Source organism: Petaurus breviceps, unplaced genomic scaffold (genome assembly GCF_028583685.1).
Source record: "Petaurus breviceps papuanus isolate PSGF00001 unplaced genomic scaffold, PetGlider_PUasm1.0 441, whole genome shotgun sequence".
NCBI lineage: Eukaryota > Metazoa > Chordata > Mammalia > Diprotodontia > Petauridae > Petaurus > Petaurus breviceps.
Window position 1 is genome coordinate 478,604 of NW_027186335.1, and position 15,307 is coordinate 493,910.

Sequence of the window (15,307 nt, forward strand, 5' to 3'; positions counted from 1 at the left end):
ATACTATGCTTAGTACTAGAGAAACCAAAAAAAAAAAAAGTCAAATAGTCTTTGCCTTCAAGGAACTTCTATTCTATCCAAGAAGAAAATATACATAGATATAAGTTAGCATGTACAAAAGATACATGCTGATTTTGACAAGAATGGCACTAGCAAATGGGGAGGAAGAAAAACTTCACAAAGAGGGTGGCAAATGAGGTGAGATCAAAGAAATCAGGAATTCTAAGAAGCAAGTAAGTCAATATATTTCATGCATAGAAGACAGTCAATGCAAAGTCAGAGACGGGAAACAGCACTGGCTTTGGGATCAAATAATGAGTACAAATCTTGTCTCTGCTACTTGCTACACATGTGACCTTGGGCAGACTGCTTGACAGTTCTGGGCCTCAGCTCTCCAACATGTAAAATAAGGAAGCTAAATGAAGATTTCTTCCAGCAGTTGATTCAGAATCCATGAATTCATAGATTCATAAATCTATGAAATGAAATGAAATGCTGTGCATGACAGAAGGTAAGAGCATCCATATGACTAGACCACATAAGTGGTGAAGGAGAGTGAGAATAATGTGTAATGAGGCTAGAAAGCTAAGTTAGGACCAGGTTTTGAAAGTGTTAAATGCTTAATGAAGGAGTTTATATTTGATCCTAGGAGTATACCATCATGACTGGAATTTACATACTAGAGGGAATGATACAGTCAAGTATAAGCTTAAAGAAAATCAATTTTACAGGGAAGATGGTTTAAAATGGAATAAAACTTGAGGAAAAGAGACCAAATAAAAAGCTAGTATAAGAGTCCAGGAGAAAGGTGAAAAGTCCCTGTATTCAGAAAGTGATTGTTCAAGTACAGAGAAGGGGGATATATGCAAGAGATGATTTAGAAGCAGAAAAGAAAATACATACAACTAATTAGCTATAATTGTAACTTATGAAACTTTTCTCAGTAGTTGAAGGGAATAGAAATATATATGTCTATATATGAGGGTATATTGGCATATGAATACATATGTGAATGTGTGTATATATGTTTACAGGTGTATATGGATAGAGGGCACAGGACCAATTTAACAGGAAGGGATGATACTTAAAAGGTGAAATTAAGAGGTGAGAGAAGAATATAATGAGAGGAGATGGGGAGAGACAGAATGGGGTAAATTATCTCATATAGAAGAGGCAAGGGAAAATGATTACAATGGAGGGGAATAATAGGAAGGAAGGCAAAAGGGAATGGGTCAACCTTATTCCCATTGAATTTGGCTTGAGGAGGGAATGAAATACACACTAAATAGAGTATCTCACCCTCCAGGAGAGTAAGGGGGGAAAGGAATGAAAGGGGAGGATGATGGAAGGGAGGGCAGGCTGGGGGGGAGGGAAGTTGGAAGCACCCACTTTTGAAAAGGGACGGGATCAAAGTAGAGAATAGAACAAGTGGGAGGTGGGATAGGAGGGAGGGAAATATAGTCAGTCTTCTACAATATATCTACTATGTTATTGTTTTGTATTAGCCACACATGTACAACCTATACTGAACTGCTTATCTTCCCAGTAAGGGTGGGTGACAAGGGAGGAAGGGAATGAATCTGGAATTCAAAGTTTTAAAATCAAATACTCATATAAATATATATGTGTATATATATATACATACTATTATTAATACTATTTTACATGTAATTGGGAAATAAGATATACAGGCACTGAGGCATAGAGATCCACTGGAAAAGTAGAAAGGAGTATGGGATAAAATATGGGAGAGAGCAGATTGGAGGAGGGGATATCCTGTGGGACTGCTATTTGGGGGCGGTGGGTAGGGGAAAAACGGGAGAAAATTTGTAACTCAAAATCTGGTGGAAATGAATGCTGTAAATCAGAAGTTAATAAAGCATTTGAAAAATGTAAAAAAAAAAGAAATCAAAATTTTGTGAATGCATTGAATATGTGGGGTGAATGAGAGTGAGTTATCAAGGAAAACACTGAAGTTGTAGGCCTGGGTGACAGAGAGAATGCTGATGTGCTCAACAGTAATAGGGAAGTTTAGAAGAAGGGAAGATCAGAGAAATGATGAGAGTTCTTTTTTGTTCCTTTTGAGTACAATGTGACTATGAGACATCAAGTTTGAAATGTCCATTAGGCAGTTGGAGATGTGTGATTGCAGCACAAGAGAAAGGATGAGGCTAGATATGTAGAATAAGGAATTATCTGCATAAGGCTGATAACTGAACCCTTGGGAGATGATAAGATTACCAAGTGATATGGGGGGGAGGGCATCACAAGGACACAACCTTGAGGGGGACATCAATAGGTAGTGGACATGATATGAATAAAGATTCTGCAAAAAGAGACTGAGGAGTAGCTGGAAAGATAAGAGAAGAACCAGGAGAGATCACTGTCATGAAAGGTTTAGTGAGGAGAGATTATCCAGAAGAATATAACCATCAAAGGCTGCAGACAGGTTTAAGATTGAACAAGGTGGGGAAAAAAGTCCATTAGATTTGATAATTAAGAGAGCAATGGTAACTTCAGAGAAAGAAGTTTAAATGATGGGATCACAAGCCAGAGAGTAGAAAAAAGTGAGAGAAGAGGAAGTGGAGGCACCAGGTGTAAACAATTTCTTCAAAGAGTTTAGTTATGAAAGTAAGGAAAGAGACAGGATCATAGCTGGCAGCAAAGGTATAAGACACCATTGAAGGTTTCTGTACAAAGTAATGCTATTACCAGATATGTCCACATGAAAGATTAATCTGGAAGTAATGTGAAGCTCAGATTAGGAGATAAAAAAGATTGGAAGTGGAAGAACAGTTTGGACAGTATGATAATAATTTAGCATTAATGAAGAACACATGATAAAGTGTTGGCAACAGAAATAGAGAAGACATGAATGGAAGTTATTATATATTTGCCATCATATGGAAGCAAGAAAGAAGTAAAAAGTGATAGAATCTGAGAACAAAATATATAGTGACAACATCACTATAAAATATCAATAAAGTCAACATTAAGAAATAACAAAACTTGTCAAATACAACAGTCAATATTAGTGCCATACTCTGACTGTTAGAGGACATATCCCACCTGTTAAATTATTTATTGTTTTTAGGCAATATACTTTACAAGGAATTAGTTTGGGTTTGAGACATGGAAGTTGTTTAAAAATAAAGTGTAAGAGTACAGTTAAAAATTAAAAACAAACAAGGTCATTGATTTTTAGCTAGAAGGGGATTTTAAAAAAAAAAAAACAACAACCACCACCATGCTGTTTTCAACAACCACCATGTCCAATATTCTCATTTTACAGATGAGTATACTGAGGACCAGGAGTTTAAATGGCTTGTACAATATGACATGGTAAGCAGATAGATGATCTGGGATTTCAATCTACATACAGTAACTCCAAAACCATCATTCTTGGTGCTCCATTACACAAAATTGGGAGCCTGGTTGATCAGTAATGTAAATGATAAAAATAGAGTTAACTAGGAAAAGTGAGCCTCAGGGCAATTTTCCTCTTTATCTCTATAACAAGACTTCTTAACCTGGGGTCTAGGAACTTTTTTTAAAATACATTTTGATACTACATTTTAAGATAATTGATTTTATAATCCTACATATACTTTATTTTTTGCATTTAAAAAACATCATTGTGAAAAGGAATAAGTTGGCTTCATCAGACTGACAAAGGGACCAGTGACACAAAAGAAGTTATGAGTCACCTTCTATACTCTCTTAATTGGTGTTCTCATCAGGTTCCATGGGTTCAATGATCATTTCTATGCAGATGAGTCCAAGATTTATTAGATATCTTTCCCTAATTTCTCTCCTCAGCTCTAGTCCTACATCACTCCCTGCTATACATTTTGAACTAGAACTGCTGAAGATATCTCTAACCCAACATGTCCAAAACAGAATTCATGATACTTTCCCCCAAACCCTTCCCTTTCTGAACTTCTTTAATATTATCAAAGGTACCACTATCCTTCCAGTTACCTGATTCCCAAGCTCAGTGTGATCCTTAATTCCTTTCATCTAAGCTACATATCCTAATCTAGATACAAATCTCATAGCTTCTTTCTCCAAAATATTTCTCTCCACTCATGTAGCCACCACTCTGGTCCAGGCCCTTGTCAACTTCACCTAGGCTATTAAGAAAGGCCACAATAGCTTTTCAATTGGTCCTGCTGGTCCCAGGTCTCTCATCAGTTCAAACTAATCTTCATTTAGCTGCCAAAGTGATTTTCCTAAAGTGTAGATAAAGCCAAGCGATGTCCATATTCGATAAACTGTATTGTAAATACAGGATCAAACATAAAAATGCTCTATTGGCATTTAAAGTTCCTTACAACCTGCCTGCTTCCAACCTCTCCAATCTTCTTGTATTCTCTCACCTGTCCATGTACTCTACAATACAGCAATAATGAATTATTTGCTGTTTCTTTCACATGACATTTCATTTCCCATGCTACTTTGTATTCTTTTTCCCCATACCTTGAATGCTCTTCTACTTAATTAACCTTTGGCTTTTAGAATTCTCAGCCTCCTAGAAGACTGAATCTAAGTGCCTTCTCCTCTAGGAGGCTTTCTCAATTCTCTCCATCCCCCGAGCTGTAAAATATCCCTAATCTTGTCTGTCTTGCAACTTACTATATGTACTGATGTTTTGTTTGTTTTTTTTTTTTTATAAGCAATCAGGGTTAAGTAACTTGCTCAAGGTTACACAGCCAGTTATTTCTGGGTGTGGTGCTGAGTGTCTGAGCCCGGGATTCGATCTCCAGGTCATCCCGACACTGGAGCCAGTGCTCTTACTCGCTGTGCTACCTGGCCGCCCCTATGTACTGATGTTGTCTCTCTGATTAGACTATAAGCTACACCTAAGGACAGGAGCTGTTTTTCCTTTTCTTTGTATCCCTATTGCTTAACACAGTACCTGAGTCATATGAAGTGCTTAACGTTTATTGACTGTTTACTGACTGGTAATGTATTACTTATCCTCGCCAAAAAGAAACTTATTATTTCCCAGTCTTGCCCTGTCCTCTCCTCTCTCCATGTATTTGTCCATTATTCACCTTTTCTAGACATCATCCTACCTTTTTCTACCTGCATTCCTCCATTCTTATTCCTGGAATGCACTTATCTCCATCACCCTAATCTTCACTTACTGAAAAATTTCCCATTCTCATGGTCCAGTTCAGGTGGCTATCTAATGAATGACTGATTAAGCCAAAAAGTAACCTCTCCCTTCTCAGAGTTGTCAAAGAACTTTGGAGATATTCAGTGTACTCATCATAATGTATTTTATTATACTTTTTTTTATTTTTGCTTTTTGGAGGGCAGTTGAGGTTAAGTGACTTACCCAAAGTCACACAGCTAGTAAGTGTGTCAAGTGTCTGAGGCCTGATTTGAACTAAGGTCCTCCTGACTCCAGGGCTGGTGCTCTATTCACTGTGCCACCTAGCCACCCCTAATTTTATTATACTTAATTGTGGGTATGTTTTGTCCCACCAATTTGATGAAATTCTAAGAGTCTAGTACAAGAGCTTAACAAATTATGGTCCATGGGCCAATTTCTGGTCCACCATCTGTTTTTGTACAGCCTGTAAGCCAAGAATGTTTTTTATATTTTTAGACCATTTCTAAAAAAAAAAAAAAAGAATATTTCATGACATGAAAATTTTATAAAATTCAAAATTTAGTGTCAATAAATAAAGTTTTGGTGTTTTTTTTTAACTCAGCAATGTTCACTGGTTTACATTTTATCTGTGACTGTTTTCATGCTACAAATGAGCTACAAAAGAGATTATGTGGCTCTCTCATCACTTCCCACAGCTGCATGCTGTACCACAAATCATAGTGACAGATTCATAACAGAATTTCCAGTGGAACACATATTGCTATACCTTGATATTTTTTTAATTACCAGTAGAAACCCATCATATCAAAACACAAAAAGTAGACTTCAAATGCACTTTTAAGGCACAGTAGAATATGAATAATTTTGTTATTAAATTAGAAGGTAAAGAATTGTGTTTATTATGCTATAATTCTATATCTGTGCTACAAGAATATAAAATATTACCATTACCAAACTAAGCACACTAATCACAAGATTCCCAACTCACAATAAAACTACAGTCCAAAAAAAAGAAAAAGAAAATATAGGGGTGGCAATGTGGCACAGTAAGTAGAGCACTGGCCCTAGAGTCAGGAGAACCTGAGTTCAAATCCAGCCTCAGACACTTAACACAAAAAACTATCCATGTGACCTTGGGCAAGTCACTTAACCCCAAATGCCCTACCTTCTTCCCTCTAAAAAAAAAAAAAAAGGAAAATTTAAAAGACAATTTCATCACAACAGAAATTGTTGACAAAATTTCAAAATGGAAATGAGGCTGCAACCAACTCAAGTTTCTGACTGGCTAATTTGCTAATCAAGCACGGAAAGCTGTTTACCAAAGCCCAGTTAATTAAATCACATTTGACTGCAGGAGCCCAAAAAACATGTCCAGAGAAAATAAATTTGTTTAAGACTGTTAGCTTTTTGCATCAATTATAATCATATGCTTATTGATAGATATCAGTAATTTGCAGTACCTTTTTCTGTAAAAAGACATTTTCAAAGATTAAATAAAATTTCATTATAGATCATCATTAACATGACGATCTGCAATCAATTCTCATGATAGGGAAGACTAACTTTGAACACCAATTAAATAAAATGTCATCTTCCCTCAAATAATATTTCATTCCTCTCATTAGTAATTCCATATTTCAAAAAGTTTTATTCATTTATAGTTATATTATTGAAATTCATCAATAAAAGTTTATGGAAATATGCTTTCCCTTTTGTCATACATATACTCAGACAACATTCTTACTTTTGTGTCTTCACCTGTAAAGCCAAAAATATTTACTATTTGACCTTTTACAGAAAAAAAATTTGCTAATATAGTTACAGTAGGATAAGACATAAAATAGATAACGATGTATAATATTACAAAAGTATGTCATATTCATCTTTATGTACTCCAAGGTGTAGAACAAGACCTTATATACAGAAGACACTTACCAAATGTTTAACTAGATTAAAATAATTATATAAGGAAAATAATAAATTAATAAGAACTTGAAATATAAAATAGTAATATAAAAGGTATTTGTAATAATTAGAGTAAGTAATATTCAATTTATTTTGCTGGTAATAAGCATAAAAAGAACTGAAAACATTTCAACAAACACATATTAAGTACATACTACATGCAAGAAACTGTGCATTGAGGATTCAAAGAAAGGCAAAAACACAGTCTCCGTCTCAAGGAGCTCATATTCTAATGGAAGAAACAACATGTAAACAACTAAGTAGGGAAGACAGCCTATATAAAGGCATAGAGCCCAAAGAGTGAATGTCCTGTACAAAATATATAGCCAGCAATAATTCTAATGTGAAATCAGCCTAGAAAGATAGGCTGGAATCAGACTGTGCTGCGCTTTGAATACCAAAAGAAGGAGCATAGTTTTTATCCTGGTGGCAACAAATCAGAAAAAATGAAATTACAAGTGTAGTGTAGTAGACAAAAGTGCTGGACTTGGAGGCAAAGGCAAGTCACTTAACATCTTGAAGAGAAATTTATAAAACAAGGGGTGTAATGAGATGAAACCTAATATCCTTTCCAGCTCTATATCTGTGATCCTATATATTTAAAGAATGCATTTCATTGCAATGTACTAACTGCCTCCATTTATACTGTCTAAATCCCTACTTATATCAATCTATGCTTGATCTCATCTCCCTTCACTCTCCAACTTCTTTTTCTTCCAAGGAAACAACATCTTATTTTCCATTTATTTGGCCAATGATATCTGCTATGTCTAATCCAGAATCCTTCACAACCTTTTCCAAAATGAAATGCTTAAGATTAAGCCACCTAGCTTACCCAAGTATAATACTTTAAACCACCAAGCAACTGGAACATTCCACAAGAAATGAATCTGAGGAAAATCGCCACCAACGATGAAGGTCATTGTTCACTGCATTTGATCCAGGCCTGGGATGAAAGCTCTATAAGGGCAGGTACCACAGATTTTATAAAATCAATTTAATAACATGGTAAAGAGAGTTATTACTAATTGATTGTATACTTAAGGCATGGAAACAGACATTAACCAGCTCTGGATAGAGCAAGCAATTTTTGGCCAACAGAAATGAGATTAGATATTTATTATATTTCTTCCTCAAACAGAAAATCTTCTGGTGAGCCCCAAAGAACATGGAAGCCTGAGGAAGTTTGAAATTATATATTTGCATAGGATTTCTGAATTCTGTACAGAAAAAATTATTGGTAGGAAAACATTCTTATAATTGGTATCTGTGAAAAGATGTTCCCCCCCCCCCCAAATATTCTCAGCTATTTTCAATCAATTGTTCCTGGCATAGTTTCAATAGCCTTCATGGCTAAGGTTCTCTGGACAAACTTTAGTGTTTGTCAATGTCCTTTCTGAATTCAGAACTAAATACAATATTATTTGATTAGAGGAGAGTGCTCTAGGCCTGTGATTCAAACTGGTCTAGTAAATTACTAGTGAGGAAAATGCAATGCAAAGTACAAAATGCAAAAAAAAAAAATGTAGATCAGAACCTGTTTTTCAAATTACCAGCTTACATACACTATGACCAAATTGAATTTCTACTAGGAATGTAGGGCTGGGTCAATATGGGTAAAATTGTCAACATAACTGACTGTATAAATGCCAAAAAAAAAAAAAACCCCCAAAATAACCCAATTATCATAATAGATGGAGAAAAAGCTTTTGACAAAATACAGTACTCCTACTGAAGACACTAGAAAGCATAAGAATAAGTGGGGCTTTCCTTAAAATTATAAGCAGTATCTAGCTAAGTCCATCAGCAATTGGTATCTGTAATGGGGATGAGCTAGAAGTTTTCCCAATAAGATCAGGGTTAAAGTAAGCATGTCCATCATCATCATTATTATTCAAGTAGTGTAGGGGGCAGCTAGGTGGCATGATGAATACAGCACCAGTCCCTGGAATCAGGAGGACCTGAGTTCAAATCCGGTTTAGGATGCCTAACACTTACTAGCTGTGTAACCTTGGGCAAATCATTTAATCCCAAATGTCCTGCCTTCCCCCCTCCAAAAAAAAAGGGGGGGGGGTACTATAAAGGATAGTTACAGCAATGAGACAAGAAAAGAAATTTGAAGGAATTTGAACAGGCAAAAAGGAAACAAACCTATCACTTTGTAGACAATATGATGATATACTTAGAAAATCCTAGAGAATCAACTAAATAACTTAATAGATATAATGAAAAACTTTAGCAAAGTTGCAGCATATAAAATAAGCCCACACAAATCATCAGTATTTCTATGTAATACCAAGAAAACACAGCAGCAAGATATAGAAAGAGAAATTCTATTTAAAATTACTCTAGACAACATAAAGTACCTGGGAGTCTACCTGCCAAGAGAAGACCAGAAACTGTATGAATACAATTACAAAACACTTTTCATACAAATAAAGTCAGATCTAAACAACTGGAAAAGTCTTAATTGCTCGTGTGTAGGCTGAGCTAATATAACAAAGATGATAATTTTGCCTAAATTAATTTACTTATTCAGGGTCATACCAATCAAATAACCAAAAAAAATATTTTATAGAGCTAGAAAAGATAGTAAAATCCATCTGGAAGAACAAAAGTTCAAGAATATCAAGGGAATCAATGATAAAAATATTAAGGAAGGTGATCTAGATGTACCAAATCTCAAACTGTATTATAAAGCAGTAACCATCAAACAATTCAGTATTGGTTAAGAAATAGAGGGGTGCAACAGCAGAATAGATTGGCTAAACAAGTCATAGCATTAAATAAACAAAGTAATCTAGTGTTTGACAAACCCAAAGATCTAAGTTTTGGAGACAAGAACTATTTGACAAAAACTGCGGGGAAAAGTGGGAAGCAGTTCCACAGAAATTAGGTATAGACCAATATCTCACATCATATAACAATACAAGGTAAAAATGGGTACATGATTTAGACATAAAGGATGATACTATAAGCAAATTAAGTGCACATGGAATAGTTTACCTTTCAGATCTATGGAAAAGGGATGGATTTATAACCAAACAATAGATAACATGAGATGTAAAATGGGTAATTCTGATTACATTAAATTTAAAAGATTTTTCACAAACAAAACCAATGCAACCAAGATTAAAATTAAAACAAAAAACAGGGGGAAACTTTACAGGAAGGTTCTCTGATAAAGTACTTATTTCTCACATATATAAAAATTGAGTCAAATTTATGAGAATACAAGTCATTTCCCAATCAATAAATTGTTAAAGGATATTAATAGGAAGTTTAAAAAGAAATCAAAGTTATCTATACTTATATGAAAAAATGCTCACTATTAATTGCAAAAAGGCAAACTAAAACAACTCTGAGGTATATCACACCAATCAGGTTAGTTAATATTACAGAAAAGGAAAATGACAAACATTGGAGATGATGGAGGAAAACTGGGACACTAATATATTATTGGTGGAGTTGTGAACTCATCTGACCATGCTGGAGAGCATTTGCAACTATGACCAAAGAGCTATAAAACTATGCATACCCTTTTTTGAACTTGCAATAGCACTACTAGGTCGGTATCCCAAAGAGATTTTTTTTTAAGCGACCTTAAAAAAATATTTATTGCAACTCTTTTTTTGGTGGTGGTGGCAATGAAATGGAAATTGAGATGATACCCATCAATTGTGGAATGGCTTAAGAAGTTATGGTATATGAGTATGATAGAATACTACTGCGCCATGAGAAATGATGAATAGGATACTTTCAGAAAAACTTGGACTTACATGAATTGATGCAAAGTGAAGTGAGAAGAATCAGAACACTATAAAGTAATACTAATATTTTATGATGATCAACTGCAAATGATTCAGCTATTCTCAGCAATACAATGATCTAAGACAATTATGACGGACTATGATGAAAAATGCTATCCCACCTTCAGAGAAAGAACTGAAAAAGTCTGAATGGAGACTGAAGCATACTTTTTTAAACTTTATTTTCTTGGAGTTTTTTGGTTTGTGTTTTCTTTCACAACATGACTAATATGGAAATGTGTTTTGTAAGACTGCACATGAATAACTATAATACATACCAAATTGCTTGGCTTCCCAATGAGGGTGGAGAATGTAGAAGGAGAGCAGGAGAAAATTTGCAAATCAAAATTTTAAAAATGAATGTCAGGAGCATCTAGGTGGCACAGTGAATAGAGCACCAGCCCTGGAGTAGGGAGGACCTGGGTTCAGATCCAGTCTCAGACACTTAACACAAAAACTAGCCATGTGATCTTGGGCAAGTCACTTAACCTAAGTTGCATTCCAAAAAGAAAAAAATTTGTTTTTAACATGAACGTCAGAAGATTTTACATGTAATTGAAAAATAAAATACTTTTTTTTTTGGAGGAGGGAAGGAAGTAAAGTGACTTGCCCAAGATTACAAGGCTAGTAAGAGTTAACTATCTGAAGTCAGATTTTAACTTAGGTCTTCCTGACTCCAGGGCCAGTGCTCAATTCACTGAACCACCTAGCCACCCCAATAAAATACTTTCAATAAAAAAATTATAAGTTTAGAGAGTTGCCTGGGGCCCTGAGAGGGTAAGTGATACACCCAGGCTCATCAAGCCAATATATGTAAGGAATGGGTAAACGTACAGCAGGAATACTTCCTCTCTCATTTGGACACCAGACTTCTATTTAATAAAGTTGAGATCACATTTGCTTTTGTTGCCTACACTGTCATGTTTATATTATATTATATTCTAGTTTATATTACACTGAATCCAACTAAAACCCTTAAGTCTGAAGTATCATCTCCCTGGCCTGAGTCTATACAGCTCCCTTTAATTCAAGTACAGGACTTGATGTTTGTAACAATTAAAATTCAAGGCATTAGATATAGTATAGTGTCACATTCCTATGAAATATTTTTGATCTTGCAGATCCAACATATAGACAGATATACTATATATTCCTTCATCCAAAGCAGTGATAAAAAAATCTTAAATAGAACAAGGTTAAAAAGCAAAGATTTTTATACATCATTAATAAGTTTTCGCCATTCTGAACATTATTCATTAAGTTCTATTTATCTATTATTAAACTAGACCTTAAAAAATTATTGTGAACGAAGAAATCAACCAACAGAAACATTCCCATATGTAAAGGCCAGAAAATGTGAAGCATAAATGAAACCACAAACACACTACATTCACTCTTAAATGGTATTTATAGACAAGGTATACAAAACAAGTCAAAACACATCCACCAGAGTCATTAAATTAAAATTAGCATGGACAATAATAACACAGTCCAGCTAGTCCTCCTCTAAACCACACTCTGGTCTTCTCTCTGTACATTTTAAATGTTTTAGTGATGCTCTTTTCTTTCTCCACTTCACTTTGTTTTCCGAATCAGTATCATCAATTCCCATGGTTCCTGCCAATCCCCCACTCCAAACATAAGCCGTAATCAAATTATAGTCAAGTAATACAAATCTGTGTTGTGCTTGTCACGTGTAGAATTGAAAAGTGTCTCCTGTATAAAGTGTCTTCTTTTTCTCCTTTCTTACTGATGTATATAGAGCTGAGAAATACATATCAGAGGAAAAATGTATTAAAATCGTTCTTGATGCCTCAATTTGTGCTTTCACAGTCTACTAAAAGCCCCAGGTTTTTCTTATGGTATCTAGCCATATCTCCTCCATCCTAGATATGTACAACTCTTGGACTGATTGAACCCAAATTCAGTACTTTACATTATTGCTATTAAATATTTCATTCTGTTACATTTTTTTAAAAATATGCCTAATTTTGCACCTAAAGTTCATGATGTTTCCTCAAAAAGGTGGAAAGTATGTATTATCATTAGTGTTCTGAAGCTATATAGGGGCATTAAAATGATTCAAGATATTGTCTTTCAAATATATTTCTACTTACAAGGTTACTGTTACTACATCAACTGTTATCTAGAAGTTTTGCTCACTTCACTCTGCAGCAATTCATATAATTCTATTACTCCAGCCTTAAATTCATTCATATATATATAATGAAGCATGTTGGATTAGGAATCAAGAAACAAGAGTTTATATCTCAGTTCTGCCAATAACAAGCTATATAAACTGAGGCAAATCATTTTGGCTTCCTCACACAGAAATTAGACTAGAAGTTTCTAGAAACTCATTATGTAGAATCCTATAATGGAATTAATTATCTTTCTGATAATTAGGGCAGTGGGTAAAACTAGACATTAATACTTTCCCTAACCACCCCAAAATGCAACTGTGATATTATTTCCCATTTGGAATAAAGCAATTATATTTTTTGACAGAGTACTAATGTCTCTCATTTTCTTGCCAGAAGTTTGTGTATATATAGTTTTAATGTTGATAATTTTAATTCTAATTTTCCATATTCACTGGATTTGGAGACAAAAGATGTGAGTTCACATCTGGGTTTCCCACTTATCAGCCATGAGACTCTGGTGGAATCAGTGAACTTCTCTAAGCCTCAGTTTCCAGTTTCTGTTTTCAATTTGAGAGGACTCTTGTTCAAGGAAAGGGTGGATCAGATGCTGTTTGAGGTCCCTTCCACCTCAGAGATTCTGAGATTTTAAGTTAAAATAGAATTCTGTATGGCTTTACAATAACCTAACTCACCTATTTAGCTCCATCTTGTCCAGGGATATGACAGACTGTCAAATTCCTTGATAAAACCCAAGCATACTATAGATATACAGCTGTCCAAACTATTTATCTTAATCAATATTAATTGAAACAGCATCTAGAACAAGGGAGCTTATAACTGAAGTTATAGTCAAAACACATGTGCCCTGGTCAGAACACATCTGAAGTACTATATATTCCATTTTGGCCACCATATTTTTTTTTTTTAAGCAATCGGGGTTAAGTAACTTGCTCAAGGTTACATGGCCAGTTATTTCTGGGTGTGGTGCTGAGATCATATTTCCGGGATTTGATCTCCAGGTCATCCCAACACTGGAGCCAATGCTCTTACTCGCTGAGCCACCTGGCCGCCCCTGGCCACCATATTTTAATAAAGTTATCTATCAACAAGCTGAATTACGTCCGAAGAACACTGAACAAGATGGTAAAGGAATTTAATACTATTCTATATAAGGGTCAACTAAAGGAATTAAGGATTTTTTTTTTTTAAAGCAATCAGGGTTAAGTAACTTACTCAAGGTTACACAGCCAGTTATTTCTGGGTGTGGTGCTGAGTATCTGAGCCCAGATTTGATCCAGGTCATCCTGACACTGGAGCCGGTGCTCTTACTCACTGAGCCACCTGGCCGCCCCTAAGCAATTGGGGTTAAGTAACTTGCTCAAGGTTACACGGCCAGGTGTTTCTGGGTGGGTGCTAAGTGTCTGAGCCTGGGATTCGATCTCCAGGTCTTCTCAACACTGGAGCTGGTGCTCTTACTCGCTGTGCTACCTGGCCGCCCCAAGGATGTTTTTTTAACATGGAGAAGAAAAGACTTAAAGTCAACATAGAATCACAGAATGTAGAATAGGAAGGGAAGTTAAAGATGATCCAGTTCAACTCCTTCATTTTTACAAAAGAAGAAAACAAGGCACAGAAAGATACTGAAAGTCATTAAGGTAAAAAAGTAGCTGAGCAGAGGCAGAGATCAAAACCCAGATCCTCTACTTCCCAATCCAGTATTCTTTCCACAACATCACAATGCCTCTAAAAAATAGCTGAACTAAGTATTTTAAGGGCTGTCAACCATATTGAAGAAGAATTAAATTTATTTTTTTTGGACTCAGATGGCAGAGCTAATAATAAGGGGCATGAGGTAGAAGATGCAAAGGAAGACCAGTTCAATATTAGAAACAAACAAACAAAAAAAATACCCCAATCAATAGAACTGTCAGAAAAGTGGAACTGATTGCCAAGAGAGGTGATAAAATTTTCTCATCACAGAGTAGTTCTTCAAGCAAGGGTTTAAAAACCATCTATGAGGAATATTATAAAGATATAAGCTAAACCTCAAGGCAGTGTTCCATAGTGGATAGTGCTGAACATGGAGTCAGAAACACTTGCTTTCAAATCTTGCCTCAGACAAATACTTTCTGCTGAATCTGGGCAAGTTGTGATGTTAACCTCTCTGAAATGAAATTTCCCAATCTGTAAAATGAGGGAGTTGGAAATGTTGACCATTAAAGTCCCTTCCAGCTCTGAAACTAAGAACCCATGATCTAGTTAATGGC

General features: G+C 35.3%; 1 protein-coding gene across 4 annotated transcripts in view; it reads right to left on the minus strand.

The window, feature by feature from the left end:
- ARHGAP39 (Rho GTPase activating protein 39) overlaps positions 1–15,307 on the minus strand; it is a 418,348-nt gene that overhangs the window by 276,857 nt on the left and 126,184 nt on the right. The window lies entirely within an intron of this gene.